The sequence below is a fragment of the Drosophila takahashii genome, chromosome 3L (assembly GCF_030179915.1).
Source record: "Drosophila takahashii strain IR98-3 E-12201 chromosome 3L, DtakHiC1v2, whole genome shotgun sequence".
NCBI lineage: Eukaryota > Metazoa > Arthropoda > Insecta > Diptera > Drosophilidae > Drosophila > Drosophila takahashii.
In genome coordinates, this window is record NC_091680.1 from 27635242 (window position 1) to 27663173 (window position 27932).

General features: G+C 37.7%; 1 protein-coding gene across 1 annotated transcript in view; it reads left to right on the forward strand.

The window, feature by feature from the left end:
* Positions 1 to 7812: 7812 nt before the first annotated feature.
* Positions 7813 to 27932, forward strand: part of LOC108058107 (uncharacterized) — a 98022-nt gene continuing 77902 nt past the window's right edge. The window contains exon 1 of the mRNA XM_044392582.2: positions 7813 to 8282. The gene's annotated coding sequence lies outside the window, so the exon portion shown is untranslated. The remainder of the gene's footprint in view (positions 8283 to 27932) is intronic.

Consider the following 27932-nt stretch of genomic DNA (forward strand, 5'->3'; position numbering starts at 1 on the left):
AGGGAAGATAAAAATTAATAATATTAACATATTTTTAATATCAACCTTCTGAACTTTTTGCATCTTGAGGTAAAAATTACATGTTTTCCTTGGTTGCGTTGTATATTGCTGCCGTATTCTTATGGCAGCTCCTTAAATAAACTTTTAAAGATTTTCCAACCCATTTGAGAGTTAACTTTTGTGTACTTAAATAGAAAAGTTTGCTCTTTTTCCTCTGTTCTCAGTCGACCTCTACCCGTTTCATAAATCTATTTGCCATTCAAATGCAAACGCTTTGCTCATAAAATTCTCCGAGCTGCAAATAAAAATATTCCAACAAGTCTGTATATACATAAAGCATTTGTCAACGGTTCCGCTCAAGCTTCCCGTTCCCCGCCCGCGTTTACCATCCCCTTTTCGTGCCGCTTTGCCTTTGGCGAGTCATTGAGGCGGCTGCTGCGTTGATCCTGTTCCTTGTTGAAAGCTGCATTTCCGGTCACTAATACAAGTCAAAGTACAAAGTTGCTTGGCTGCCTGACCTCCTACACAAGCCCACTCAACACTGCACTTAGAGAATTGGTGCTATTTGTATAAATTACAAATTTTAATTATTAATCGTATAATCGTGAAAAGGTTTCACTGGTCATGATTAGTTGATTTCTAATATTTTTCATTGAATTTAAGATCGCTCCTATGCTAGCCATTAATGAAACTATGAATAATAGAACTGGGAGTGGCGGTTAGAAAAAAATTATATCAATAAAATAATTAGCGGGCAAACTCTTTTCATAACTTTTTAATGTCGTCTTCGATGAGGATTTGGTCGATTTTATTTTGTAAACTGGTGATATCGAAACAAAACCTCATTTACACATTTACAAAATCTTTAAAGTGCGGGGGCTCTGTAGAATCATACATGGTCTTTATAGGCACTATAATGAAACTTACGAAATCTCTAGCTTTAAAAATGTGGTAGCCAGAGTAACAGATTCCGATTAGTTCAAATGGCGCCATCCCTTACTTTCAAATAACTTTTAATTTCAATTCTATTATGTAGCCGCAGACGACTCTTTACCTCGTGCTTTTGTTTTAATTAAAATTCAAAACAAAACCTGATTTATTTAAAAATGTGGGGGTTAAGCATACATTTTTCCAAAAATATCAAAACGTGTAAATATCAATGTGTACAATGAGTCAACAATTTGTATTTATAACTAAATTGTTTTCCGCAGTTTAAATTTTAAAAACAGCTATTTTAAACTTTTTACTACACCCAAAAAAAAAATCCTGAGTGTCAATTTAATAACTGTGGGTTAAAATGACACTGCCCCTAGGATCAAATTTTTGAGGTCAATTTGCTCCCAAATGAGTGTCAAAAGTACACCGCATTTTCAGAAAAAACGTATTTGATACTAAATAGTGTCATTTTGATAAAACTAGGTTCACATCGATCCCAATAATTATCATTTTTGATTTTCGAAGTTCGAAGTTCGATTTCGTTTATACTAGTCAAGAGTTCGCTCGCGCGCAAAATGGTTCGATGGCCCAGTTGGTAAGGCGTCTGCCTCTGATGCGAGAGGTCCCCGGTTCGAAACCCAGATAAATCAGAGTAGGTAAAAAGTTTTTAAAATGCAAATATATCATTTTAAGAACAAAAATGTTAAGTTGTGTTAGATTACTGATAAAAAAAAAAATAATGGTGTTGCGAGCGGGATTCGAACCTCGTTCCCCCGAGCACAAAATAATATCAGAACCTAGCGCCTTGGCCCCTGAGCCATGCCCATATTAATTTTTGCCTTGGCAGAATGGTTACAGGAGCTTTCAAGCAAATGTCAAATTTTATTTAATACTAAGAAAATGACACCGGCTAGTGGCTCTTTGACACCAAAAAGGGTCAAATTAATATTTTCGAAAGTATTAAAGTGACACCAGAATAGGGTCAATTTAATGACGTTCGGATCAAAGATATTTTTCCACTCAATAGTGTCACATTGACACCTAAATAGGGGCATATTGATGACTACTTTTTTTTGGGTGTAGCAAATTTGAAACACATTTAATCATACGTTTCTTGCCGTGGCCTCTTGGCTCTTCTCCACTCTTAACTCCCTGCCACGGCACTTAGCCAACGCCATTTTGGGCGGCCATCTCATCTATCCAGTCTCTACCCAATTCTCGCAGACCCTCTCTCTCTAGCTCTCTATATCCGTCACTATCTCTCTGTATGTCTCCGTGCCTCGCTGATGATTTAAGTGCACTTTGATGCACATTTTTCGTTGCTACTTGCAACAGAAGCAGCATCAGCAGCTGCCCCAGATAATTTAATTAAATTATACGCTTCCTTACGTGCGTGGGTGAATGGAGGGGTGTGGCAGGGCAGGGGATCAGGGGGTCAGGGAGTAATGGGTTAAGGGGGGCTCGCATTTTAATAAGGTTTGTTGGTTAGCTAGTTTTGAGGTTGAGCTGAGTGTAGTTTTGGTTTAGTTTTATGCGCCCAGACCCCAGCCTCTTTGTGCTTTTTGGGCTGCTAGCCATCTGGGTTGGAAAAGTAAAGGAAAGTGGGAGCGAGAAAGTGAGGAGAAAAGGGCGACGGGACGGTCGAGTAACTTAGCTTAAATGGATATTAAACCCATTTTTTGATTAAGTCATTAAAGCATCTACAATTACAAATAAATAAGAAAATCCCATGAAGTCCCATGAAGTAAATACAAAATATTTAAGACATAATATTGTTAAGCAGAAAGGATTTTTTAAACTAATGTGGAAATATAAATAATCGCCTTTTCCTTGACCATTCATTCCAAATGTCAAGGAGATGCTTACCTTGGGTAAAATAAATAAATGGCAATGCGTAAAAAAAAAATAAAAACGGAAATGCAAACTCATATGGAACATAATATTTTCATATAGCAGCTTCCATAAATCTACGTCCTTGTCGTAAATACCACCTCTTCATCATAATAGAAATTTATTGCATTTTATACCACTTTTGGGTACCTCGTCTTTCTCATAACCAGCAAAAAAGTGTTGAAAGTTATTCGTCAATGTCGAAACACGGTTGTTTGTGCAACACACGGTTGTCAGCGCAAGCCGCAACCGACATAAGATATATAAACAAAAAATAAAAAACAGAAGGCAAAACCCTTTTGGTGTTCATAAAGTCATCATGTTTTCATATTTGAAGACTGCAACCACATTGCTGTTTACTCATGTTCTTTAAGTAGTAACTGCCCAAAAAAAGTCGCTGCACGAACACTTTTTGAACAGCAAAAGGTAAACAAACTCCCGCAAAATTCCCAGCAAACAAACTTCAACTTTAACACACCCAAAATGTCTTCATTTTCACCTGTTTTCAACTGTTGTGCCTCCTTTGCCTTTCACATAACGCCTAACACAGTTGCAAACAACAACACAACGTAGCAAAAGAAAAACCTCAGACCCAAACATATTTGCATAAACAGAACCACACTTTGATGGTTTTGCGGAACTGAGGAAGAAGTCCAAGGTGTTTCAACTATTGTATAAAGTTGGAGTATTTGGATGCTAATTTTCTGTGGACTTGGAATTTAGATGCGTTAATTATGTTTAAAAAGAATTATATATTTGCTTTTACATTAGTTTTCGCTGAAAATTTCAACTATTTTTGTTTGTATACAAATGTGTTAAATTATAATGAGTACATTGTGGCCAAAAAGAGTGTTCTAATTTCGTCGTAAAGCATCTAAAACCTTTGGAGTACTCTCAACATTTCTTGCTGTTGTGCGACTGTGCTTGGCATCATCAGGTTAGTGTTTAACCTCTGCAGAGTGCTGCAGTCCACTCAAAAAGTCTTTGACTTGCTTTTCCACTACCCCTTTTGCCAAACTGGGACCGAGTAAAAAACTGAGGCAAACCAACCAGTAAACCAAGGCAGCCAGTCAGGCAGAGTTAACCAGTCGCCGTAGTCGTCATCATCATTATCCTCGTCGTCATCATAATCCCCGTAGCCGCTGTTGCTCGGCACAGCTTTTAGCCACTCGGCTTGCTCTTTAACGCGTTAACGGGTTAAGTTGCCTTTTGTGACCATGTTTTTGTTTTTAGCCGTGCCTAAAACAACAAGGGCGCGCCACAACAAAAGACGTTCTTGACATCATATTTTTTGTTAAGACTAGGATTTAAAACGATTTTTAAATTCCACCAAAAATAGACTATATTTTTTAAAATATTTTAAAATAGCTATTAATTTTTTGAAAATAGTATAAACTTACAATGCATTTAACTTAACAATCACACTTCAAACGATAGAACTTACGAAACTGTACTAGGACAGAAAAACTGAACACAAGAGTGTTATGTGTAATTAGTCGCGCTAATTTAGCCATAAGATGTGGGGCTACCCTGCTAAATGACTTTATGGTCACATTTTAAGGTCAATTCCGAGGTGACTTAAAGCCACCGCAGCCGCTAACCGACAGATTTATCCTATTTTAATCGACTGAGGGAAACGAGAAAAACGCTGCGACTCCGGAAACTTAATTTTTCCGAGCGCAACAACTGCGGCTACTTCAATTCTTTGACCGCGCATTCATCTCACTTGCAGGCGGGATGAGAAAAAAGACCAGAAAGAGCTTCCTGAGTGACAGTAGCTGACGGCCCCCCGATGTATATAGGCGTGGTGTTTTGTCTAGGATCTTTCTCGACTTCTCCCTGCTGGTTTTCCAAGCTGCCCACTTTTGACTGCGAGCTGTCGCACTGCCTGCGGCTTTAATTTTCTCCGGAAAAACTGTTAAATTTTCAAAGGTTACACACAAAAAAAAATGGATAGGAATCGTAGGTCAATTTGACCTTTTTTAATATCCTTTTTAACTTAATATGGGGCCAGGTAAATGTGATATGATCGAAAAATTAAGAACGATGTTTCGGTAATGAAGTACATCAGTTTGAATTTCGAATACGTCTTTCTCGCTTCCACTCATGTCATTTTGCTCGCCATATTGATTCCTGCGCTCTTTTTCGAAGTTAGAGAATCTCCGAAAGAGAGAATTCGGCAAAATGATATTATTTAATGTAAATTTTATGAATATTTCAGGTAGAATGTATATGAGTATGAATTACCTGAAAATTACCTGGACTTATCCATTTTACGGCGACGTGCTTTTTTTTGTGTGTACAAATTATACATGTTTTGATATCTATGTATGGAAATACTACAGAAAATAAGTCTAAACAAATGAATAATTTAATGTACATTGATGTCTTTCTGAATTAACGTAAGTTCTTAAAACTCGTTTTGGAAATGGTTTTGACTAAACTCTTTCACGCACTTAAATATTATATCTCAATGATTCCCAGAAATTTAAGCATTTTTACTTGGCCCAAGTTTATGGCACGTAAAACTTACTTAAGGCCATTACCATTCCCTAGAAGCCAACGACTTCTCCTAGGGCAATCATTATTTGCTTAGCACATCACTCGTCTTAAAGGGAAGCGAACCCTATTTTCTGGATTTCATTTCAAAGGGTTTTTTCCACGCCTTCTGCGGCATTTTTCTCCCGCAGAACTTTGTCATAATTTTGCAGCGAGGCACGTCGTCTTCTCCGTACTCCGGACTCCTGACTCCTGCGAATCCCCAGAATCCTCTGACGCCTGGCCCCGGGCCTTGGCTAGGCTGTCAGCGTGATAACTCCTTTTCGTGTTAAACATTTTCAACTCGCCTTAAGAGCGAGGCGGTGTGTGCGAGGGTTGTACGGGTTCTTTGGGTTGTATGGGTTATGCAGCAGCTGTCGCCTGTGCGGACGCACACAAACAACCTACACTCACACTCATGTGCACTGAAAGAAACTTTATGGTGGATTCACAAAAGTCGTGTAAGACAGCCATTCCAAGTCTATTTATACACAGATTTCTGAATTTCGTAATAATTTATTTATTTAAGAGTATGTTTTAAGGCTCTCACATAAATCCACGAGTTGTTGTATTAACGAGGGCACAATGGAACTTCCATAGCTCGAATTTTTGTGATATGAAAATAGAGCGTAAAGTAAAAGTGAGAAGCAATGTTATAATTTGAAGAACGTCAAATTATTAATAGTTTTTTTATTATTTTTTCGTATTTATTGACTTTACTTATACAGCTGATTTCTTTCAAAATAAGAGTTTTTTTATAATTTTCGCAATATAGATTGCACCTCAATAAGCTAAATAGAAGTATATGCTTTGTGCATCCTAAAGTACAACGTTATTTGAAGTAGATATAAACTATTTCTATGTTTGCTGCATATTTTTCACGGTGCAGCGATGCTTTCCTGTCGACCTCGGTCACACTCTGACTCTCGAGCGTCCATTGGATGGCAGGATGGTGGCAGGAGGCCTCCTCCTCGTGTCCTGCGAGGCTACGACTCTTTTGGAGTCAACTGCATGTCAGTTTTGTTCGCTCCTCCAGCTTTCGCCTGCTTTTGATTACAATGCTGGTTATGTTCTCACCCTCGGCGAGTGCAAGTGCGAGTGTGTGTGGCAGCCTCGTCCTGCTGGAACCAGGATCCAGGATCCCGGCATCGTTTGCCTCTGATAACACGTTAAGTGCGCTTGTTTATCCAGCAAGATAATTTGGACAAGTGTCACCTCTCGGATTTTCACGCGCCGGCTGAAAAATAAAAAGTAACCCCTGCGAAAATGTCGCAACTTTTCCGAAATATGTATGTATGCATGCATGCAGGGTCCCCGAGACTAACTAACTAGCTGCAGTCGGGGGTTAACTGCTGGATCAGGTGCAACTCCAGGTCCGGGTCCTGGCTTGTCTCATTTTATTTTGCGGTACCCGCCGTAATTTCGCCAGCCAACCGTTTTCGCAGCACACTTTTTGTTTTTCGGCAGAGGAGCATACGCGTAATTGGTGTTTGTGGTTAGTTTCGGGGTTATCCGCAGCATAAGGTGGATGTCACCTGCTGGCAGAGCGGGTGTTGGCACTTTAATGTTGGCTTAGGCCGATACTAAGCCTGGATATGCTGTTTCCATTTATGACATTTCAAAGGGTCTGTGAAGTCAAAAAACCTAAATACATTTTAATGTATCTAAAAGATTATAGCTATTTGATAGATTTTATTAATAAATTGTCTTTCCTTCTTGGAAAATAGTATAATCAACACTGTAACACCAAAACATGATAGTAGATCGAATTATTTTCACAAAAGGCCAAGTGTGTAAAAATATATGTTTATTTTCGATAAAAGCTGAAATTTTAAAAAGGTACTTCATATTCTTTTTGGAAGGCATTTCTACCATTTCTGTATGTTCAGGAAATATCGAAAATCCGAGCTTATCCTGAGCATCACAATGCCGTGCCAAAATTAACCCACATTAACCGGAGTCAAGTTGAAATCGAGAACAGAATAGCCCGGAAAAATGCGCATGTCCAACCGAATCCCTGACGCATGCAACATTTTTTGACAGCAATCAGATGTTTTGGAATGTTGGCGCCCAGGCACTCACACAGACGCACCGCAAACGCTCACACAGACGGGGAGAGCTTTGTTTTTGTTAACCTTGCCTAACGACGAATGGCGAAAACAAAACAAAAACGTGGAGAGGCGAAAGCGAGAGGCCGATGAGGGAGAGCACGGGCAGAGCATCGGAACGCGGAGAGAAATCGTGAATTGCGCAGGCGTAGAAAATCCGCTGAATGGAAGTGGGAGAAAAGCGGAAAACTCAGAGAGAGCGGCGAAAGCTTCTTTTTAGGCCTGCCTTTCGGGGCGTCCAGGATTCCGAGTTTGTGGCCAAGTCATTACGTTCGAACGTCAGTAGTTGGAACAAGGACGCGTAACGTGCAGAATCCCCAGCGCGCAGCCTTAAAAATCGCAAAAAATCGCCCAAGCGCGCTGTCACTAGGCGGATAAATAAAAAATTAAATTATTATGCAGCCATATACAAAAAATAGCTGTGCTGTCTATATCAAAGAGTTTCAAGTGCTTTAGTGCTTCTGTGTGTTATTGTGTTTTACCCAAGGGAAAATTGTGCCAAATCAGCAGATAGTCGTTACGTATACGCAACGTGTGCGGAGTGTTGTTTTATTGATTGCCAGGCATTAAAGCCACATTTAAACAAAAGGGAAAATGCTGATGAAACAGTGTAGCTTTAAAGAGCAGCCTCTTTTCTGAGGCCTGAGCAGTGAAATGTATGCAGCTAACAGTCAAGGTCGCCGACGCCTCATGTCACCCACAAAAACATAGGGATCTAAAAAAATAAAAACAATAATAATAAAAAGAAGCGAATCGTTTTCGCAAGGCATTGTGAAGTCATCAGCAGCTCATCAACAAAGCGAACTTAAAGTAAGCAAAGTGCCAAGTCAGTTCCAAAAATCGAAAATACCTTACGTGATACATTTGAAAGAAATGGGAAAATTCGGTGCGAAAAGGAGGTAATCCCACCGAGGCAGCCCTCCTTAGTGTGTGTACCACAAGCTTATCTGCTCGGTTAGACACACATGGATACATTATGTACTCTATATAAAGGCGGATATATATAGAGGGAGGGCAATCCTTAAGCCGGCTACAAAGACAAGTCTGCAGGCAGCCTCTTGTCGCTGGATTTTCGTATTCTTTTTTCTAGGACAACGAACCGAGTATCAACTGTTGGATTATTTTTGTATTGGTTATTTTCGTGCGCCCCAGCTGACATAGTTTTTGGCTTTTGTCTATTATTTGTGGCCTGTGACTGCATTACAGGTAGGCCTGCCAAACGAACTTTGAGACAGGTCAGGTCACAGAGTCAGGCTTGAGTGCTTGAGTAATGAAAATGTGACTTTTCAGCTTTGTTTTTGAGTCTATTGCAGGCAAATGCAATGGAATTGAGTGGATAATACACGCAAACGACTTTCTCTTCAGGGATCTAAGTTTTTAATTTAAATATATAAAAAGAAATCTAGTCAAATAAAAATTAAACAAATTATTATAATGGCTTATTGCTGTTAAACTTGTGAGAAAAAAAACAAATGAAGTTCACTTATAAAAGCGAAATAGATAGATAGAGGGAGATGGAGATATAAAACTTTGATCGGGCATAACTTTTTAACGAATGGTCCGATTTGAAAATTTCTTCGATCACTTCGATAGGTATAATAAATAAAACTGCATTTATACTACCCCAAAACCTTTAAAAATGTGGGCGCTAGCCACATTTTAAAAACGTTTGTGGGCGATTGTGGGCGTTGGAGGGGCCTGGCTCTCGGCTAAAATAAACTTGCGCTGCGTAGGAAGCCCAAGAATATGTGTGGGTAATCCCAACTTTCTAGCTTTTGTAGTTTCCGAGATCCCAGCGTTCATACGGACGGACAGACAGACAGACAGACAGACAGACAGACAGACAGACAGACAGACAGACAGACATGGCTACATGGGTATGATCAAGAATATATATACTTTATAGGATCGGAAACGCTTCCTTCTCCCTGTTTCATACTTTTGCACGAATACAGTATACTCTTTTACTCTACGAGTAACGGGTATAATAATGGAAAAGCAACTACACAGGTCGACAAAATAAAAACTTTTTCTTCAAGTACTTGATGATTGGACAATCTTGAAGTAAAGGTTCAAAGTACCTTTTTCAATAAATTATGGCTCAGGGCTACGAAGGGTTTTCTTACTATTAAGTCGCAAAAAGTGCCTAAAAATCGAAAATTTGGAACTTTGACCACGGACTTCTCAAAACTTCGACGTGATGGAAAGTTTCCAAGTATGAGGTAGTAATCTACAGCTGAAATCCTTTCAGGTTTGGTGGCTTTTATTTTTGGGCTTTTTTTTTTGTCGACCAGTGTTATAGCTTCTGTGTTTTTTGTTATATATTATTTTATTTTTGATTCTCCTGAATTTGTTTGAAAAAAAAAACGGAATACTATAACGGATAGCTGTCATAGAAACTTTTGGAAAATGATTTACAATATAGTACGAAAATAGATATAATTTTATTTTGGAATTGCAAACATTCTAAGTTTTTTTTTTCCAATATTTTTTTTTTGTAATAGTTCTACAATAAATTATTTATTTAATAGCAATAATCTGATGTACATAAACTTCGGCTCGCCGAAGCTAGCTTCCTTTCTTGTTCTGAGAGTTCTAAGATCTTAGAAGAGCTTATTTGCCATTAACTTCATGGAAGTGACGTCAAATAAATTCTTATAATATATTTGATATGTTACGTTTTTAAAGGAATCCCAACACTTTTTTGCTTATCAATGTACCCTCCACTTGTCTCAAGTTAATTTTGGTTTAAAGAATCTTGATGACGACCCATTATGCGTTATATACCAACTTTGTCATTGTACGAGTACGAGAAAAAGGAGGGAACACATCAACCCACATCAAGTGGAGGTTCCCGCCCACGTGGCGTATGAGTTATGCATTATGGCTTGCCGCTCCGAGACTTTCCCCAAATATATTTCCATCATCTCAGGCACTTTGTTTGCTTTACGCATTACCACAAATATTTGCCCATCGGACAACATATTCTTGTGTTGTCTTCTGGGTTTTTCTGCTGTTCTTCTGTTTTTCTGTGATTTTATACTTGTTTGTTACTTTGGCTTGTGGGCCGTGCGAGAACGAGGTCAGAACTAAAATCTAAGCCGTAAGCTCTAGGCAAAACAGCTGATGTCAGCAGAAAATGTGTGCACGTAACGTGTTTTTTGTTTCAGACTCTCTCGAGAACTGCACAGAAATAAAATACTGAGCACTTAAACGTTTTCACAGTAATTTTGTTTTACTAAAAAAGAGAATGTTAAACGTTGTCAAATAATTTTCTGAAGTGGTAATTTGCTATAGGAAATTTATGGCATTCAACAAAGTCTATAAACCAAAAAAAAAAGAGACACATTTTCTAAATGTTTGTAAATTATTAAGTAAATTTTTAAAATTCGTCATTTTAATTTAAGATAATTCTATTATAAATTAAAATCGATCTTTGAGTGCAATTATTATTTTGATTATTTTTTGGTATTAACTAAAATGTTTTTCATATATCCTTGAACTGCAAAATGAAATTAGTCTTTATGAAAAATCGTCAAGGCGGTGATTAAGCTTAGTTACATTTTTCCAAGTGCATAGGCAGACATACAAGTCACCGAAATGTAGGCGTGGCTATGGAGGTAGTTTGCCAACAGCCACTCGACCATGGCCGAGAGCAGTGTCAAAGACTTTTTGCGGGCTTTGATTTATCAGCAGTGCACCCCGCAGGCGACTGCACCCACACTCGTGGACCAGTTCCGAGTTCTCTGGCATAAATTAAGTGTTTATTTTGGCTTCAGCTGGGATATCGTTACATTTTATGCATGCCAAACTCCCCCGACTGGTCATCATAAATTTGTTTTCAGTAGCCCTCTTCTAGGCGATATGTGCTGTGTGTGCTTGTAACGAAAGTGTGCCACATCTGAAAGGGAAATGTTCGGAATTGATGAAAGTATTCCCATTGATTTTATTCAGCTGGGTCTTGGAAAAAAATATTAATCTGCTGATTTTAATTACTTAAAGTGAAATTTTAAAAATGTCTAGTACATTTATCAGAAAATATTTATTGGCTTACAACATTTAATTTGAAAATTTATGCTGGGATTTGGAGAAAAGTATCTCCTAGTCTACACTATTTTTATAAAAATAGTAACTTCAATTACTCAAAGTGAAAATTTAAAATGGTTCAAGATAATATCCATTTATCAGAAATAAATTGTTGCCTTACAACATTATTTTAAATATCTTGCATTAAATTGTTATGTAATATACATAAAATGTAGAAAAAATAAACAGAAAATAACTTATTAAAAACATAGTAAAACAAATGTACTCATACAAAAAAGAGTATTGCAGGCAGCTCTATTAATATGACTAATAAACATTTTTGTTGCCACTTGGCCGCGCACACAAGATTCATGTTATATATAAAAGCTTCTTCCATATTTAAAGCTAATGCCGTATGCACATTTCAATCTCGAACCGGAAAAACGCAAAAAGAAGTGAAAGGTGACGGGGAAAAAAGGAAACTCTCACTGATTTATGTTCTAGTTTTCCTGGCGATTTCTCGCTTTTTTCTGCGATTTCATTTTTCCGTTTTTGCCCTCTCTAACTAGTTTTTGAGAGTTGTGCAGCAGCATTTTACTCCAATTAAATTTTCATGCCATATGAGCATTTCGCACAGCAACTGGGACAACAACAAGGACGAGAGTGGCGCACAACGCGACGCTATTTTCAATTTCCGCTGCAAAGAAGTACAGAAAGGAATGCGATTTTTAACACAATTTCACTTTGCCGAGCCAACAACAGGCGGCGAGTGTGCTACTGTGTGAGTACTTGGCATAGAAAACGTTGACGACTAAAAACAACAGACCAGACCCCATCGAAAACCCATACCTATGCCCATGCCCATGCCCGACCAATTCCATCCGACCCAAAACCCGACGACCCGACACATCGACCCAGAAAAGCCCTCCGCCTCACTCACCGACTGACAGTTCAAGTCAAAATGCCCTTTTATTGAGATGTAAGTATTTTTGGGTCATTTCCGAATTGTGTTTGCGCAACAGAGGTAGACACTGGCAGAGTGAGAGGGCACGGCCAGAGTTTAAATATTAAAAACCTTGTAACAAAACTACTACGAAGCCCGAGAAAATCAATAGCCAACAGCGGCCAGAGTTGAAGGCTAAGCGTGGCCCCTACAAAATAAAAAAAACGAGGCAGTGGAAAAAAACATTTAGCCATCAACCAAAATGGGCTTTTGCATGCATAGATACACGAGACTTGCGAAGGATGGACACACATGATGAAAAAGGATACACATGCCTGCGAAAAAATAAAACAAGTAAAAAAGAGTGAAAACAGACAAGTTTTTAAAAAGCTTGTTTTATTGGCATTTAGCTCCGGCTTGTTTGAGAACACCATATAACATGATATTGTAATGTAAATATTTAAGCCAACACTGTTTTTCGTACAATACCTTGGAGTTGTAAAGCACGGATTTCATCACAAGTTGACAAGCGATTTAATGGATTTTAAGTTTTCATAATAATTAACAAAACAACTTTAAAAGAATAAATGGCTGCTGGCACCATGGATGCTTAAAACTGAATTTTTTATTGTTTTTTTTAGGGTGTTGGGTGTGCCCAACTTTGGTTTTTTGGAGTCCTTGCTATACTTAGGAACGTGTAGGCGATAGAACATAAGTTTTTTTAAGACTTTTTTTTTAGCAGCCCCCAAAGTCATGGGAAGTGAATATGTATGGCAGTGGCGGATCTAGGATTTGGTTTTGGGGGGTGATATCAGAAGAATTTTTTGTTGCATACTTTTTGGAGCATACCGTGGATCCGCGCATGATGTATGGCTTGTGGAAAATATGAAAAGTTCGATTTTGTGTTCCCGTATATTTTAGACACGACAAGTAGCAGAAAAGGAAAGCACACTATTTTGGATATTATGTGCCAACTCTTCGTAGACCCGAAATCCCGTATAACATCAATCAAATTTAAGTATCAGACATATGTAGCACACCGTTATCCAAATGCGGAACCGGGATCCATTTGCTGGCCAACATATCAAATCTAAATTACCATAATGTGACCGACATTTTATTCGGGGTTTCCGTGATACTGGTACTTTCACTTTGACTTTTACCGACCCCCCAGCTATTTTATGAGTCCCTCCTTTCAAGTGAACTCTTCTTTGGGCCATTTTGACTGCTCTTGGCCCTCTCGCGTGTATGAGCTTAATATATCGCGGCCTTATAATGTACGTTCTGCTGTTTGCTCTTTGCCTTGCATGCTGAAAATGGAACTCGGAACTCTCGGGGTAAAAACAAATTACATATGAGTTTGGTCCCCGTTCCACGTTCTCCACAGCCCTCCACCCCTTTTTGCGTTTTTCACAGTCGCTTCAAGGCCACAAAAGCGGTCAGGCCGTAGTCGGTCAAAGTTGGTTGCTGTTTGGGTTTAGCTTTGCAATTATATTGTACTGTGTTTCCTTTTTTCGGAGGGGCAAACTCTCGGCTCTAATGAAAAATGTTTGCAGGCAGAGCGGCTGCTTTTCATGTTTTCATAAATAATTAAATTTCTCGTTTTGTTTGGCCTTTGTGTGCAGCAAGAGCGCAATAAAAAATAAAATTGAAATGGGCACAGGGTCGCCACTAATTAGGAGCGTATTTCACTGGACTTCGTTCCCAGAACGGATGCATTAAATTTGCAGAGAACAGAGTGGGTGGGAGCGGGGCGGGGGGAGTGTTCGAGGGCTCAGTTCAAGTTGCTTCTTGTCAAGTTGCTGTTGCCAATTATGCAAAGTTTTCGGAAGCAACTTGACGTGGCCAATTGCAAACTGAAGCACTTGGCCTGGCTTTTTCAGGGCTCGGAGTATCTGTTTTCGATAGAGTGCCCAATGGCCATTTGACAAGATAAGAAACATAAAATAAACAATGTTGTCTTTGAGGCTGGCCAATAAAAATTTTGATATTGTTTGTTTTTACTTTTTTACAAACATTTTTTAAGCATAAATATGACCTAAAAGAAATTATAATTTCCGAGTTCCATGCATTCCCATTTCAGTTTATTGATTAAAATAGGTAGCAATTTCGTCACTTGACAGTTTCGTTTGCCAGCTAACTTCTCACATTCTCGACTTGGCCACAATTACCCAATGCAACTGAACAATCTGTAAGGGAATATATAAAACTTTGTCCTGATTAAATCGATGACAACCTTTTCCGGCAAGTTTCGTTTTTGCTTTCGTGGCTCGAGACTCTAGTAAGTTTTTCTTTTCGTTTTTTCTAAAACGAAATTGAACTGTGCCATTGGCAGGCCCAAGAGGGCTGTTGTTTGTTGTTGGCTGTTACACTCGTCCGCCCGCCACGCCCTCTTTCTCCTTGGAAAGATGTAACTTCTACGGGCTCCTACGTGTCCGTTGCGCTCTGTTTGCGTGAGGCGGAGGAATGCAAGGACCTGCGAGTCCACGGCTCCATCTCCCTTTTTCACTTACATGCCATTTCATTTTCCGGCTTTTCTATTTCTATTTCGCTTTATTTTTATTTTTGTTGCCAAAGTTTATAAGTTTCGCAGAATTTTCTGCTGTGCCATCGGTTTTGGCCGTTGTCCCAAAAGTCAAGCATCAATTTGATCAACTCTTGGCGCCAGTCTTTAATATGTTTTCAATTTTTTCCTTCTTTTACTCCAAGACATACTGCAGTTTCCTCATATCTCGGCAAAATCCTCAACCAGTTTATTGTTTTTCTTGCTCAGAGCTTGTTACACGCCATTTAGTTTCACTCTGCATATGAAAAGGGAAGAGGGAAATGTTTGCCGGAGCCACAACAAATGCAAAATGAGAAAATATTTCGACTGCGTTTAAAAATTTTCCTGCAGATGGCAATACTTTCACGCACATGACATGAACTTTCGAATAAATTTGCAGACAAAGTTAGTTTGGAAGCGAATTTTCTTGGTCACAGCAATTGCTTTTTGTGTCCCGTCTTGTTTTTATTGCTGAGCAGCTAATTTGAAAGTTTTTTCAGAAATAAGAAATCAAGAGATTGATGCTGGACAAATTGCAAAAGTCACGTAAATTGTATTGCATTCTATGCTAAAATAAAATCGTCATTTACTAAATATTATTTTATAAAAGTAAATTCAAATTCGTGCTGTGATAATATTTTTCTGCTGTCATATATTTCGGTTTGGCGTTTGTTCAATCACAAATACCGGTCAACCGGCAGCAATTGTTATCTATCGTCCTTGGTTTGTGGCTGTCAAAAAATGCCATCAATTAATTTTAAAAGTGGAATTATGAATGAAAAAAACTAAATATAAACTCGTTTATAGGTTCGCAAACAGAAAAAGAATTTAAATGGAAAATGCTTGAAAGCCCTAAAGCAAATTTGAGCCTTTTTTGTGATTTTTGTTTGGCGTAATTTGATTTGCATAAAAACTAAATAAATTGCCAAGATAAAACTCCACAAAGCTATGACAGCAAGTGCTCAGACAAATGAAAAAAGGGATACGTGATACTCAGTTACTGGCCACAGAAAATCAAGTGCCAATAAATACCAAAAATTCTACAATAAACACGCGCCAGGATAAAAGTGCAGGGCACGTTGGAATTGGAAACGAGTGGATATCAAACATTCAGCTGGTTCATAAACAACTGATTCTCAAGAGAAAAGGGGACTTACTCCTTTGTATATTTATTTGCTTCCAAAGTAGAGGTGGAGAATAATCGATTTTTGGGAACATTAATGTTTTCGATGTTTATCTCAAAAAAACATCGATGTTTTTGACCAAAAATTGACATTTCTATTGGATTGGCGTATATTTCCATTTGTTTTTACACATATAAAAATGAACATACATATACCTTTGCAGAGGGTATTTTAATTTCAGCTAAAAGATTGCTACCAAGAGCAGGAGACAAACCGGAACGAAAAACATCGATGTTTTTAAATAAAAAAAAATTTTTAAAAACTGGGCCATTAAGAAAGAAAAAATAATTGATTACTTTTTCCGTTTTGAATCTGAAGAGTATGGGCTCTACAAATTCGCTGCTTGAGATGTTCCATCATATTTGTTGTGTTCCCTGATGTTTTCAAAGATTTTCCCCAGTAACTGCAGATTGCAATGGCCGGTAATACTCTGGATAAGTGGACTCACCCCCGAAATTCGCTAAAAAAATATCCTCGATGGATCGCGATTTCTTAAGAATTTAATATAATCCCCCTTAGACAGCGATTTCTTTTGATTATCATAATAAGTCATACAAATAATTTCGGTTTCTAGGCGTGTATTTTTAACTTGTTCAAATTTGACGAAGTGTAGCTTCCAAACTAATGTAGGAATTCAATGCCGTGTATAAGAAAGTTAGAGTCTTTTATGGTTGAAATCCGTTTACCACAACTCAAGTAAGGAATTAAAAAAATGTTAAAATCGGTTTTTACACTTACAAAAAAATTGGATCCATAAAGAAAAATTTAAGTGCCATTTTCTTAATCAGGAAGACGTACCTTACCGGAAAACAAAGTTTTCTTTATTGGTATATTTCATCGATTTTTTTTGTAAACTGGTGTAATAGAACAAATATTATTTGAGCTAAACTAAAAATTTTGAGTATAGTTTGATTATTTTTATGAGAAACACAATCAATATACGCAAAAGTTAGTTTTTGGGTATTTTTCTACCCGTTACTCGTAGAGTAAAAGGGTATACTGTATTTGTGCAAAAGTATGTAACAGCTAGAAGAAAGCGTTTCCGACCCCATAAAGTTTATATATTCTTGATCAGGGTCAGTAGCCGAGTCGATCTAGCCATGTCCGTCTGTCAGTCTGTATGAACGCTGAGATTTAGGAAACTACAAAAGGTTGAGATTTTCCTCACATATTTTGGGCCTCCTACGCAGCGAAAGTTTATTTCTCTTTCTCTCTCTAACGCCCACAATCGCCCATTAACGATTTTAAAATGTGTCCTGCACCCACATCTTAAAAGATTTCCGAGAAGTATAAATACAATTTTGTTGTGTATATTTATACCTATCGAAATGTAGAAGACATTTTTCAAATCGGACTATTCATTAAAAAATTATTTGCAATCAACATTGTTTATATATCTATCTCCCTCGCACTGCCTTTAGCTGAGTGACGGGTATTAGATAGTCGGGACACCAACCCGACTATAGCATTCTCTCTTGTTTTATACTGAATCCCTCATTTACATGTTAAAGTATTAAATTAAAAGCAAAACAGGCAGCGATTCAGGGCTAGAAATCCACTTTACAAAACCGTGAGAATAAATGTCCCGAGCGACATGTCCCAAACGAATGTGTTTGAAACTGCATAAAAGAAAACAAGAAAGGAAGCTAGCTTCGGCCAGCCGAAGCTTAAATACCCTTGCAGATCATTCCTATTAATTAACAAATCGCAAAAATGTTCAATTAATATCATTAATCTCATTAATTTTCCGATCGTTCCTATGGCAGCTATATGATATAGTCGTCCGATTTTGATCAAATTAAAATTGAAATTCGGAAATATTTAAAAAGAGTCATATCCTAGAGTAGAAGATAATACAATAAAAACGAAAGAAGCTAGAATTTATTTCCTATTACTTTTCCATTAATTTCCCGATCGTTCCTATGGCAGCTATATGATATAGTAGTCCGATTTTTTAAATAATTAATTCGAAATTCAGAAATATTTAAAAAATAACATCCCCAAAAGTAGAAGGTGATATTTCAAAAAACACCGAAGCTAGAATTTTTTTTAACGTTTTTTTCTCCGATCCTTCCTATGGGAGCTATAAGATATAGTTGTCCGATCCGGTCGGTTCCGACATATATACTACCTGCAATAGAAAGAAGACTTTTGGGAAAGTTTCATCCCGATAGCTCAAAAACTGAGAGACTAGTTTGCGTAGAAACAGACAGACGGACAGACGGACAGACGGACAGACGGACAGACGGACAGACGGTCAGACGGACAGACGGACAGACGGACATGGCTAGATCGACTCGTCTAGTGATGCTGATCAAGAATATATATACTTTATGGGGTCGGAAACGTCTCCTTCACTGCGTTGCAAACTTCTGACTGAAATCATAATACCCTCTGCAAGGGTATAACAAGCATACAATTTTTGAGTAAAACCAAAAACGGTTCACGGGTTGCAAAAAATAAAAATCCCATTTTTATACCCTTGCAAAGGGTATTATAATTTCAGACAGATGTTTGCAACGCAGCGAAGGAGACGTTTCCGACCACATAAGGTATATATATTCTTGATCAGCACCAATAGCCGAGTCTATCTAGCCATGTCCATCTGTCTGATAGTTTTTGGCGGAGATACAGTGGTCACAAATATCACAAAAAAATATATCTTTGGTGTTTTTTGACATATAACCTTTTACTTTTGGCCAGGGATCGCACGTAAGAATTACTTTTTTAAAAAAATTGACAAATAAGTCTTATTTTTCAATTTTTATTATAAAAGTTGACAAATAACTCTTATGCTTCAATTTTGTTGATTTTTATAATAAAAATTGAAGCATAAGAGTTATTTGTCAACTTTTATAATAAAATAAAGATTGAATTGAAATAACTCTTGAACTGTGGGGTACATTGGTTTAAAATTTATATATGTATAATCTACGCTTTAATACCTTTCTGTTGATATGCCATATGTCCCCAACATATTTTTTATAATAATAATATTTTTTACATCATCAAAAATATTTTGGGGACATATGGCATATCAACAGAAAGGTATTAAAGCGTAGATTATACATATATAAATTTTAAACCAATGCACCCCACAGTTCAAGAGTTATTTCAATTCAATTTTTATTATAAAAGTTGACAAATATTTGTTGATTTTTATAATAAAAATTGGAGCATAAGAGTTATTTGTCAACTTTTATAATAAAAATTGAAAAATAAGACTTATTTGTCAATTTTTTTAAAAAAGTAATTCTTACTTGCGATCCCTGCTTTTGGCAATACCGTTTTTATATAATTCTGTATTTTAAATTAAAGTTTAATAAAATCCAACGTCTATATCATATAGCTGCCATAGGAACGATCGAAAAATTAATGGGAATTAATTAATTATTGCTTCGTTGGTTTTTAAATTATTATTATTTAATTCTACTCTGGGATATAACTGTTTTTAAATATTTACGAATTTGGATTTTAATTTTATCAAAATTGAACTACTAAATCATATAGCTGCCAAAAGAAAAAATAGGAAATTTAACATTTTTGCGAATTATTCATAGGAATGATCTGCAAGGGTATACATGCTACATGTTTAAGTGCGTTTTTTTCGAAACCACGCAAGTCCGGCCGTTATCAGCACTTTTAAACGGCTTAAATCAAAAAGTCAATTTTTTTAAGCTAAATAACGCATTTTTGACTTTGGAAGATTAAGTAAAATCCTTAAAAATAACAAAATTAGAAAATTGAGCTCCCCAGGGGACGGGATTTTGACATTTTTAAGCGATATGTAAAAGTTAGTTGATATTTTGATGTCGAAGACCCTACAAACAAAAACAAATGTACAACAAAACAAGAGAGAACGCTATAGTCGAATTGGTGTCCCGACTATCTAATAACCGTCACTCAGCTAAAGGGACTATCCCGACTATCTAATAATCGTAACTCAGCTAAAGGAAGTGCGAGGGAGATAGATATATAAACAATTTTGATTGCGTATAACTTTTTAATGAATGGTCCGATTTGAAAAATGTCATTGACATTTCGATAGGTACAAATATACACAACAAAATTGCATTTATACTTCTCAGAAGTCTTTAAAGATGTGGGCGCAGGACACATTTTAAAATCGTTAGTGGGCGATTGTGGGCGTTAGAGGGGGCGTGGCGCACGGTTGAAATCAACTTGCGTTACGTAGGAGGCCCAAGAATATTTGTGGAAAATCTCAATCTTCTAGCTTTTGTAGTTTTTGAGATCTCAGCGTTCATAAGGACAGACAGACAGACGGACAGACGGACATGGCTAGATCGACTCGGCTTGGGATCCTGATCAAGAATAAAAATACTTTATGGGGTCGGAAATGCTTCCTTCTAGCTGTTACATACTTTTGCACGAATACAATATACCCTTTTACTCTACGAGTAACAGGTATACAAATAGGACAAAACGACAAACACACATTTAGGTCTCGTTCAATGAGTACTGGAAAAAATAAACAAAAAAAATTAAATAGGCGTTTGGTCTATTTTATTAGGTATTGACAAAACAAATAAATTTCAGTTAAGGTTGTCGCCACCATTTTTGTTTAAAATTTATGTGCGTTCTACGGTGTGGGCGTGGCACAAATGAGTAACAAACTTTTGTTTAAGCAGGAGATCAGGAATCAGAATGTTTAATCACAACTCTTTGGTTCTTATCGTTTCGATTCACACGGACAGACCGACATGGCTAGATTGACTCGGTTAGTAATCCTGATCGAGAATATGTATAATTTATACGGCCGGAAATACGGTAAAAACTTCCGACTGTTGTCGAATATGGTTAATAATATATTTGTTTACAATTCTTACAAATACCGCATCAAAATGAATGCGAAATTGAATACCCTTATCCAATAGTGAGCTTTTTTCTTTTAAGTTTTTTGGTGGGAAAGTTCATTTTCCAATAGGCGCCAATATCGCTTTGATTGTACGCTCCCTAAAAACTAGGCCATAGTATTCAACAAAAACAGACGACGGCAAAAATTGAGGACGTTGCCGCTCGCTCCTTTCTCCGCTTCCTCTCTATTTTCCACAATTTCCCCTTTTTTCTAGTGGAGCTTGTCAAGTGGCTGCTTCAGAGCGTACTGTTCTGAGCAATGTGGACTAAGTTGAGCTCGGCTGCTCTTCTATTGATTGCATTAAAGTCGGAGAAAGTCGGGATACAACGAAGTATTAGTTTTACGTACATTAAAATTCAATTTACGTCCGTTCGATTTAGCTGCCGTCTTCTGACAGTTGGAATTTTAATTAAAGCCACCAATGACAGGCTGATAAGGGTCATTGATTAGGAAACATGGCCGAGCAGTTGAATTGGCAGCCAAGTGTGCCCATATAAATGGGGTGAAAAACCTACAAATTCTAAACACACACATAGCACAGTAGGACATAATCAAACATTAACCGGGAAAAAGTAAATGTCACTAAAGTAATTTATTGTTCAAGGTGTAGCCACAAATTAAATCAAAGTTGTTGGCGAAGAGGTTACTTCGGTTAGGCTGGGCTAATTAAAGAAGCATAAATAAAATTAGGGGAGTGTAGGGTAAGGTGACGAACGATTCGTTTTTTGAATGTTACTCTTCTAAAAGTCAATATTTTTCAAAAGTGTAAACGCAGAACGTTGCCTACATCTACTGAGCATACCCCTGTAAAATTCGGATTCGAAACTCCAATGCAGCCAAATCCCACAGGGTTTGGCGTGAACCCTTCTTTTTTTGCACTTTCAAAAGTTGTAGGGTAATGTGACGAACGATTTGTTCTTTAATGTAACTTTTTCAAAAATCAATATTTTTTTAAGTGTCACTATTAAAAACAACAATAAAACTGCAGCAGTAAATGTTATCTGGTATTATTATATTTTTTTTTACAAATAATCAACGATAACAATTAAAATTCCTGAATAAAGAAAGTTCGTCACAATACCCTTCAAAAAGTTCGTCACGATACCTTACAAGGTAGACTTGGAGCAAAAACGGTGTCACTCTCAAACGGCGCAAAAGAAAAAAACGCGAGGTACCAAAAACTGTTGATAAAGATCTCATGTATACGTGCATATATTTGCCTGATTTTATTTTCCACTAATCTTTGCTCTGGCACTGCTGAAACACAAGTAAATTGAATAGGTTTGCTAGTTTGCGCACCACATTTTTAGCGAAAATTACCTCACGAACAAATTACGGGACTTCTTATTAATATTACTGTAAATATATTGTCGACACGATAAGGGGAGACGACTACATTTATTTGGAATTTTTGTCGTGACGTCATATATGAGATTCGACGAGTTCGTCACATTATCCTACTCGTCAAATTACCCTACACTCCCCTATAGTTTGAGAACTACAAAATGAGAAAAAAATACAAAATAATGATAATCAAATTAATTTAAGTAATATTATTTTGGGATTCAAAAACGGAATGATTCGTTTTTTTAAATGAGATTTGCTTACCAAGATTTTCATAAAAAAGTTTCAGTTCAAGCAACAATATTTGTATATATTTTGGAGCTAAATTTAGTTTTTAATATTCCTAAAAACAAGGTAACTTAACTGATTCTGGTTTATTTTCTAATTTAAAATATATACAAATTTATTAAAAATTTACTCTCCCTTACAACACTTCTTTGAGTGGTTCTTCATTAAGATATTCGGCGTATTCAGGTGCAAAACATTGCCAACATTTTTGACTAATTAAGTCATTCAGCGCAGAGGTGAGGAGTCGGCTTCGTGGTTGTCTGACATTTTGGCCGTAATGTTCAGGTGACACGCAAACACGTAGACAATCAACGCCATCAGAGGCCATGACAATGGGGATCCTTGCCATTTCGGGCCGAAACAGAATAATTCCGAGAGTCGGGCTTAGCATATTTGAAAGTTTTGTCGCAGGCCTCCCAATTGCTGTTACTGCTACTGCCATTATTATAGTTATTTGTCAGCACTAGTGGAGTTAGAAAGTGGCGCTGACTAAACAAATTAGCACATTTTCATGTTGTTATGCAATGGAATTGCTAGTTTCCGTTCTGCTTTAGCGTTTGCCTTTCCAGGTGACAACCAGGTGAAGTGTCCTAATGAAGGTAAGAGGAAAATGGCTACAAATGGGCTATGACCCTTAACATCGGCGGGTAGGTCTCGGATTTTTGGCCTCTTAATGAGCAGCGTTTCACAAATATGGCGAGGACATCTGTGGAAATTGGCCAGGATTACCTCAGTTGGGGTTGCGCTTGTATAATATGTGTGCAGATTATTATCTGCATATTTTATTAAATCATTTTTCTTAGCAGAAAAAAAATTGAAATCATAACAAGCTCAAACTAGTGTTTCATTATATAGAGTTGTAAAAAAGTTATCAATCAAATGAATTGTGTTACCATTCATGAGCGAAACTATATAAAAAGGATTCTAGAACTCAAATTTCAATCAGCTATTAAATTAAAAACCCTCCTGGGCTCGCTATGCGCATTTTACATTCTCTGTTTTATGGCAGCCGCATTCCCCGAATATCCCAGTTTTTTTGTACTGTTTACATTCTGTCACTCCTTCTTTTCTGCCCTTCGTGCCTACCTATGCTTTTAATTAAAGCCACAAAAATGCAGCACACAAGAGAAAAACGAGGAAAAGAGACACGTTTTACTGCAACCAATTAAACCATAACGAATACATTATAATTTTATTTTTATTTTAATATTTATGTGTTTTTCGCTATGCGCCCCAAGTGGGTACCTGACTATGTGTGTGTGTGTCATAAAACGGCGCCCAATTACTTAAAACTAACGAAAAATTCCCCACCAAAGTCCCCAGGTCCCCGAAGCCGTAGCATTTTCCTTTCGCAAATATAAATATCACACCTTTCCACCCGCCCACATATCTATTTTAATATGTACGCACACATATATCCTAATTTTCCTCCAAGACAATGAAAGCATCTACAACTATACAGCTTTGCCATTCCCGGCTGCGTGTAGTGCAGTGTATTCCGAGTAATCAAAAATGCAAATCGAGCCCATGAATTTCGAATTAGTTTTTAGCCTGGCAGGACACGGAGGGCGGCGGCAAAAATGGGTGGAGTGTTTAGGCCACGCGGATTTTAGGCTAACGAACACACGTACTCCACTAGGGCCGTATCCTTCGCCCCCACAGCTGTACGTGTAACAAATTTGTATCAGTTAGGCCGTGGCCAGGAGGACTGAAGGATTGGAGGATTCGTTCCCTGGCAGCGTTTACCTGGTTTACCTGTACGCCTCGTAACCAAAACCTACAGAGCGAAAAAAACAAAAAGTACACGAAAATAGTTCACGGCATTGCGCGTGAGGCAACAGTGAAAAACAGAGAGATGGTTTCGTGAGGCCAATTAAATGCTGCATATTTGGAGTGTCTTCATCCACAGAACGTTGAAAAGGGAGTATCAAGGTACTTCTGACACGTCAGTCATAAATCGTAGGGTGAATCGTTATTGATAATAATAACCATTGATCAAATTCATAGTTCCCTAATTTACTTTATCAGCTAAATTAAAACATGATAATAATTTTTACAAGTGAACAGAAACGAGAATTTAAAATTCTGTATTTTATTAATGTCAACATATCGATCAAATCAACCATACCAGTTACTACCAAATAAAAATGCGTTATTATATTCGTTGATAGGAATCTAACATGAAGAAGGAGGCATTTCCGACCATAGAAAGTGCTCTAATAATGCATTACATAACTATTACTTTCCTAAATGAGCGACTAAAATACCAATTTTTTTTATAGAACTATAAAAAAAGGTGGCTTTTCCTGCTTCGAAATACAAATATTCACGCGACCATCACTGCGATCCCGAAAGAGGCTTATAGCGTACTGAGGCCTGTGATTTGTGGCCTCTGTTGGTTTTCGACTCGGGATCATCCTGTGCCAGTGCCGCTACCCATCTCCATTTTCCCTCAATGTACGTGACGCGCATTTCCGCAAGTCTGCCTATCAAATATAAAGTGCCAGCAATTTATATTTCAACGCAGCGGAAAATGGGGGGCGGCAGTGGAATTCTGGCAGTCAAAGCCAAGCAAATCAATGTAAATATTTTTAAGGAAAACGCCACAGAAAAGGAAGGGAAGCCAAAAGGTTAAAGCGATTGTGGACTGGAAAATGCAGGCCGAGTCAAGAACTGCATTTGTCGGCTTTCGAAAGCTTTCCTTTTATTTTCCCGGTATTCGTTTTTTCGGTTGGCTTCTGCTCCTTCAGCCCACTCCCAGTGGCATTTTCAATTTTACTTTATATGCAAATTTGGCATTTTGTAGCAACTGCTGCCATTGATAGCTCTCAGTCTCTCTCTCCCAGTCTCCGCTATATTTTTCACTTTGGTTCCGTAACCCATTCGGAGCCGGGTCTTTAAGCCAGCTTTACTTGGCCGGCCATTGCATTTGAATTTCTATAAATTTTTCATTTTCCATTTAGTTGCAGTGCCACACCACAAAATAAAGCGAACATTTGTTTCCAGCACAAACTAAATCCCCTAAAAGTCTTGCAATGTGTTTACGGCTGTTTTTCCTTAATTTGAAATGTGGAAGAATATTTTTGGAAGTGTGGTGCCTGAATTCGAAACTAACCTATGGCATTTTGGGTTCTATGGTAATAAATAAAATATCCACAAATGGTGGATTTAAGTTCTCAGTTTGATTTAAAATATTCAAAGCACTCTAATTGGTATAATTGGTTTCATTTAAATGACAATCACTTGGTAATGTGAGTCTCTTAAACTCATTAGGTCAAGAAGATTACCGGTGCAAGGGTATTGTAATTTCAGTCAAAAGAGTGCAACGCAGTGAAGAAGGCATTTCAGGCCTATGACCAACCTTATTAAAAAAGACGATATAGCCATGTCCGTTTGTCTGTCAGACTGTACAAAAAGTAGTTCCTCAGTAGTAAAGCTATATGCATAAAAAGACTTTTATTTGCATAAACGGAAAACAGTTTATAATTTGTAGGGAATAATAAAAAAATGAACAAACAAATAATTTAGCTGTCTTTCTACACAAATTGTTTCTTGCATGACACGGGTTGCATGGTTTCGGAATTCCAAAGTTGGGATCCCTAGGATTTGGAATCTGAGGTGAATAACTATTTTCCTAGCTGCAACATTTTATTTATCAGTTTTTGTTTTTTATAATCAAGACTTACGCCAGTTTTGTTTTAATGAGGAATAAGAAATTTATAGCATTAACTTGTAATATAATTTGTCCATTCTGCATTTCGTCTGCATGCCATAAATATACCCCAAAACTAAGGCACTCAGGCACGTCATATTCGTTCAAACACTACCTAAAAGCAGCATTTTCCCACCAACTGCCATTAATCTCGGATACTCCTAAAGCCGCCACACGTAGGTGGGGACTTTGGTACCCCTGCAACCCCTCATACGCCGTAAGTCCCCTGGCCACACACTAATGGCACTCTGATGCTGCTAACAAAGTCTAAAAATCCGACCGAAAACTGTTTGCCATCGCACGACTCTGTCGCCGCCGCTGGCGATGGGCAAAAGTGTCAAAGTGCTAAAGTATGTTCAAAGATTCATAAGATTAAATGCAAAAGCCTACGTCGCGGCTCCTCTTTCTCTTGGTCCCATCGTCTATATTCCTATCTTTATTTGCCGTTGTGGTGTCTAAAAGCCAGCCCTATGCTGCTAATAATTGGTAAGACAGACTTTAAGGCAGACTGTGTCAAAAATATAATACACCTAAATATTAAAATGAAAACAAAAACACTTGAAGGCTAAATCGTAGATAACATTCTCAAGGTTTAAGCAAAATGCTGATTAAATTCTAGGCATCTGAAATCGCGTAGCCAAAAAGACTAGTGAAGAATTCACCCACTATGTCTTTCAACAGCATGTAAGACATGGCGTATGCGCAATGTGTGTGCAGCCCAAGACGATGAAACTCATTATGCCCTGTTCGAGGGAAGCAAAGGAAGCGAATGGAATGGATGGAAAAGAAAAGCCAAAGTCTAGTCCTGGCGCCGAAGGCTACCGACGTCGTCTGGCCAGTCCTTGAATTCACCTCGAGATTTTCATTTGGCCTAGCCCAATGCGTTATACTCCCTGCATTAGCTTTACCCAAAGGTTCATTGCCCCATGGCTCTTCATTTTTCTCTATTTTTTTAAGAAATTATACGTAGAGACAGCGTGAATTTCAATTTTCGCCAGCCTGCTTCGCGTTTCTTTCTCTGTTCGGAATGCCCCGGCGTAGTGAGCGCGAAAAATTTAAATTGAAAATGCAAAATGCTCATATGCAATTTGTTTGGAAGAAAAGCAGAGGGGGGCTATGGCGCTTTTTACAGTTTGCCGGGCATAAAAATCCACGACGGTCTACATTGTTGTCAGTTTGTAGCTTTGGCTACAATCGTTTGCTTTACGACCACACCCACATACATGCTGGCAGGACAAGAGCATTTGGCATTTTATGCGAAATGTTTCCTCGGCGAAGGAGCCGTCGGGATTCGGCATTATAGTTGTATGAAATCCCCTCCCTTGCTACCAATTCCAACTTTAGCTGCAAATTCCCACCATTCCGCTCTTTGGCTTGGCTTTAAAATTAAGTTTACATTTTTAATGTGCAAAAAGTCTTTGGCCCTTCGCCTTTGGAACTGCGTCAGTTTTATGTTTGCCAACATTAATGGTCATGACTTTTGGTATTTTTGCTCGCAAGTTGATAGTCAGCATGAGAAATAGTTCAAAAGGACATAAGGAA